The sequence below is a fragment of the Gymnoscopelus braueri genome (assembly GCF_963280865.1).
Source record: "Gymnoscopelus braueri genome assembly, chromosome: 19".
Lineage (NCBI taxonomy): Eukaryota > Metazoa > Chordata > Actinopteri > Myctophiformes > Myctophidae > Gymnoscopelus > Gymnoscopelus braueri.
In genome coordinates this window covers 35,292,279-35,298,278 of record NC_137621.1, presented here as the reverse complement: position 1 = coordinate 35,298,278, position 6,000 = coordinate 35,292,279, and positions in this window count along the sequence as shown.

Sequence of the window (6,000 nt, the reverse complement as noted above, 5' to 3'; positions counted from 1 at the left end):
GAAACAGTTCAAAAGAACCCTTATAGAATTGGGTGTTCATACATTTTGTCATTATAAATGCTTACACAATGTAGAATATACCAATGAGTAGAGCAAGCAGTGTGTAAATGTAACCGTTTTATTTAGAACAATAATATATATGGCTGTAGTCCCAGGTCTTCAACAGCAGTTCCATTTTTGCAGGCTGATGACAACTTTCTGTCCTGTCATTGGAAAGAACACATTAGATTAGACTTGTAGTTTACATGGATATCATCCGACGTGATACCTAATTTATTCTTAGTTGCATGCCCACCGAAAATAGCAGACCTACAAGCTCACAAAGTGTTGAGTCCGCGACGCGTTGTGAGCTTGTAGATCTGCTATTTTCGGGACCCGACGGCGTCATGTACTCAGTAGCTCTGAAACATGTTAGTCATGGCGGCGCTTCAACCTGGTGTTTGCACTTTCTACATGTACAGACCGTACATCTACATAAACGTTCAGATTTCAAATATAAAGTGCTGACCTCATGCCACGGATGTTACAATTTGAATCGGGTGGGTCTAAGTAACAGTATCTTCCGTATTGTTTAATAAAAAGCATTTTAATCCAATCGGTGGCCATTTTCTCCTTATGCTTTCAATTACGCGACCCTATCGGTTGGGATGTGTATTGCACTCTGATACATTATACATCTAAGAGAAAATGGCCACCGTTCGGATTTAAATGTTTTTTATTGAACAATATGGAAGATACGGGTACTTAGACCCATCCGATTCCAATTGTAACATCTGTGGCCACAGGATAAGAATTTCATATTTGAAATATGAACGTTTATGTAGATGAAAGGGCTGTGAATGGAGAAAGTGCCAACACCAGGTTGAAGTTCCGCCATGACAGTCATGTTCCAAAAAAAAGGCATCGGTTTCCGAGGCTACAGTCAAAGTCAACAATAACAAAACAATAACAAACCGCCACAAAGCCGTGGCGTGAACCGAACGTTCACGCCACGGCTCCACAAGCTAGTTTAGTCTACCCGAGGGATACAACATGAGATTATAGTGATAGTGGCAACTTTACAGCATGTTTACTTACTCGAGAGGCAAGCGTCCACCGTCCACGGTCCGTTCTGTCAGCTCCACTAAGAAACATCCCTGACGGGTTGTTGCTCCTCACTGCCCGCCTAGCTGCGTGTGGGTCCGGGTATAACTCTGATATGTTTGCAGATGCCATGATAGTACATGTGAGGTAGCTAATGGGAGTGGCCGAGTGGGGAAAGAAGGTTGAACAAGATGTTACAGCGACACCTTCGGGGACGGTCCTTTGAGCTATGGGGGTTGGTTTGGATTTGAACTACACCTGTAGTCACCTGCAGTCATGTAGTGCGGACATAAGGTGAGAACCCTCTGAAAACGTCATTTGACGCTTTGGGGATCGTCTCACGGATAAAAAAATCTAAAAACACAGATACAACACAAAAAACACCAGGATCATGTTCATGGGGTCCTAGACTTCATAAAAATAGGATTTTTATCAAAATCGGCGAAGTGTCCCTTTAAAGTGTGTCTTTATAAATGTACATAGACCCTGTATAGTATACACTTATACACTGTGGAAGCTGACCAACACCAAGACGCTGAGAGAGCTGGGTTTCACACGAAAACAGGTTTATTCAGGGTAATTAACAAAGGTGGGGTGGGGGAATAGATGCGGCCAAACGTAAATCATCTTCCCATTCGGGGTATTTTCATCAAACATTCATCAGTTAGTAGTGTCCCGCATAGGTTGCCTAAAAACAGAAAGAACAGTCCATTAGCAACGAGTTAACTTAAACTCAAATGCTGGGAAAATAGTGGAGTGTTTGCCTTACCGCCCGACAGCGTCCAATGCAGAGAAGAGTGAGCCTTACTGAGCTGAGGTGAGCCTCAGCATTTTATGGCTCAGGCTGATCAGAACCCAGGTGTCCTTACTTGGTAATCAGACACAGCAGTCATCATTTCGAGCTGATTGAAGAGGAATGCAGGTACGTACCGCCCCTCAACCACTCTGCCTAGGGCCACATATGGTCTGCAGTGCTGCACCTCAGCTAGAGCACACCTCTTACCTCTCATGGGACGCTGGTCAGAGCGGGCCCATAGAGACACTCCACAACACACAGAGACCCTGTATAGTATACACTTATACACACAGAGACCCTGTATAGTATACACTTATACACACAGAGACCCTGTATAGTATACACTTATACACACAGAGACCCTGTATAGTATACACTTATACACACAGAGACCCTGTATAGTATACACTTATACACACAGAGACCCTGTATAGTATACACTTATACACACAGAGACCCTGTATAGTATACACTTATACACACAGAGACACTGTATAGTATACACTTATACACACATAGACCCTGTATAGTATACACTTATACACACAGAGACCCTGTATAGTATACACTTATACACACAGAGACCCTGTATAGTATACACTTATACACACAGAGACCCTGTACATACACTTATACTGTATGTTGATTTGTTTACTGTTGAGAGAGAAAACAATGTTGCACGTTAAGCTAATCATCTGGGGACCCCCCTGGGGTCCAGAGCCACAGTGTGAGAAACACTGCTCTAACTCCTGAGCTGATGAAACAGTGACATCACTGTCAGGAACCAGAGTTGTGTAAACATCAACTAATCAATACATGTTTCTCCTACAGGCTTTATGCCCTCATGTGATCTTAATGTTATTCTAATATCTTCTTCTTGATGTTTTATGCAACGTTTTAACTGTTTTAGCACTTTGACATTTGTTTCAAATGTAAAGAGTAATATAAATAGTGTTATGGTCCTTTAAACTATAGGGGTACTAAGGGTATTATAGAAATATTAATAATAATAATATTCCATTCAGGTGACGTTTTAGATCATTTATAAGGAAGATTTCAGCAGAGCAAACAGCATACAGATCATGAGGAGCAGGGCTCCGGCCCTGCTCCAGCAGCCCCTCGAGGCACAAGCCTCCTGAAGTGTCATATGCGGCACCTTTTATACACAAAGATCTCTCCCCTAAATGTAGATAAATATAAACAGGCTATACTAAGTAACAGTACCATAGAGCTGACTGGTTAAATTAGCAATGACCATGTACAGTATCACAGGACAAATACACAGAGCTGACACAGTGAGAGTAGCACTGGGGGAAACGGGTCAGCTGTTAGATTGACAGCTGTAGCTGAGTTGGAATTAGCACATTTATGTGAAACCTTGCTTCAATGCTTCCAAAATTCCAATATATATACAGGTTGGCATTCTAAAATATCCATTACAAGGGATACAACATAATAAACAGACAGAGTCAGGTCTCACACTTACTTGGAGGTTTATTTTAAATACAATATAAATGTCCATGTTGACAGTCATACTGTCATTGTAAGTGTCCATGAATTGTTGTTTGTCCGTATTGATGAATGAATTGTCCATATTCACATAAACATAAACACATCTAATACAACAATAATGACATTTTATACAAAGGAAACGCATAACAAAAGACGTACCGTGTGCGCCTTCCATAAACTACCCCCATAAACTACCAAAACAACAGAAACATACTAAACTATGTGCTGTAGTCTCACCAGACCTCCATAAACTACCAAAACAACAGAAATGTACTAAACTATGTGCTGTAGTCTCACCAGACCCCCATAAACTACCTAAACAACAGAAACATACTAAACAATGTGCTGTAGTCTCACCAGACCCCCATAAACTACCTAAACAACAGAAACATACTAAACTAGAAAAAGAGCTCCTCGGAGCACAGGTCTCCGCCAGGTCAGGTAGGTTATTGTGGCCTCCTGTTGGCGCTATAATAGGCCAATGTGAAAAGGGTGCCATGTCTTCTTAGGCCTTGCACGGCAATCGGACACTGCATTCGTGATTTGAGGCATTTTGTTCAAAAAAATTGTTTTGCTAAATTAGACCTGCTGGTGGCGCTATAACAGGCAAATATTAAAAGGGTAGCATTTGTTCCTCAACATAGTGTGAATATGCGTGCAAAGTCTGACCACAATCGGACGCTGCATTCATGATTTGCGGCATTTTGTTCAAAACGGGCCACTCCTGCAAACTTTAGATGTGAATTTTAGCCAATCAGGATGGAATATAAAAAATTAAACAGATCTGTCTTGATCACATGACTATAGAGATGATGTGTACCGATTTGCGTGAAATTTGGATAAAATCGGAAGGAGTAATGTAAAGAAATATGTTTTACATAAGTCGGCCTCCTGGTGGCGCTATAAAAGGCAAATGTGAAAAATGCAGGGCAAAGGTTTTTCCTTGACCTCTAGGGAGTACGCATACAAAGTTTTACGCAGATTGGTGCAGTTATAGGTAAAAACACGAATCGGGCTGTTATAGCGCCACCATGAGGCTGATTAGAAAAATCTCAAGTGGTATTTCTTCCTCGGCATAGTGGGAATGTGCGTGGAAAGTTTCACGGAAATTACATGCTGTGTAATTTGAGGCATTTTGTTCAAAAGGGAGCAGTCCTGCAAACTTTGGAAGCCATTTTTAGCCAATCAGGATGGAATATGAAAAATCTGAAAGACCCGTTTCGTTTAATGACTATAGAGATACTGTGTACCGATTTGCGTGATGTTTGGACAGAATCTGTAGGAGTACTGTGAAAAAAAATTGTTTAGCAAAAAGCGGCCTCCTGGTGGCGCTATAACAGGGCCATGTGAAAAAATTGGGGCAGAGGTTCTGAATTGGCATCCAGGGAGTGTGTGTGCGCAGTTTCGCTGCGATCAAGCCAACGGTGCGGGAGATTAGCTGTCCACAGACGGACAGACGGACGGACGGACAGGGGGTAAAACATACTCTCTCGCCATGCCTTTCGGCCTGGTGGAGACAATAACACTGTGCCTATACCTGTGCAAGGTCACAACACTGTGTACAACACTTAAACCAAGCCTTTAAGCTTATCTGCGAAGTTAGACCACATATCAATGTTCCTCTCACTTGCTCCATGTAACCTCGCCGTTGACAGTTCTAAATAAACAATATCTAAAAACGTTAAAGCCCATTGGCGAAATGTTAGGGTATGAGGAGGTTTCCACCTCGTAGCTACCATTTTAAAAAAAAATCATGCTGACTTGAGTCTCCACAATTAATCCCTAAACCTCAAGTTATTTGGCAGGTGAGTATATTGACGGAATGATGTTTTTTTTTTTTTTTTATCCCGCAATTTTTGTAACCCATTTTTTTCACCCGGTGCCAATTTCCTAAGTGATCCTGGGCGCTACACCAGCCCTACACCAGCTCATGCTTCCTTCAATGCATGAGAGCCAACTGACCTTCTTGGCACCTCACAGGGGGGAGTTTCCCCCCGGTAGGACGTAGCGCGTGGAAGGAGCACGTTATTCCAACCAGTTCCCTTCCCCTCCATCAGGCGCCCCGGCTGTCATGGGGGAGGCGGTATAGCGACCAGGATTACTACATGTTTTTGTGAGGGTATTAACTACCCTAGGAGACACGGGGAGAACATGCAAACTCCACACAGAGTAGGCCCTTTCGCCAACCCCACCGAGGGTATTCGAGGAATGATGTTTAAAGATGTAACTGTTAAGCAATCTGAATATCAACAAGGCAATTTTTATCATGCACCTGTCCGTCAGACCAGTGTGCTTGTTCCATGTGGTAATGTTTCAAAGTAAATGGAAGCTGTATTATGTAGCCTACTTTTCTTCCTTTGCACATTTAGAAAATGCTCACACTACACAGCTTTAGAATGAAAGAAAAACAATTATAGCTGGTGTAACCCAGGTAACTAACCAAGGTAACCAGGTAACCAGACAATCAGCCTGTCAATCATTCAATCAGTATAAATGTCTGGTTACCTGGTGTCATTTCCTGCCACTCCCTCCTGAGTGTTTGCAGCATGGTGTGCCTGCTGCTGCTGTGCTGTTTACTCCTATGCTTCATACTCAACGGTGAGTTAAAG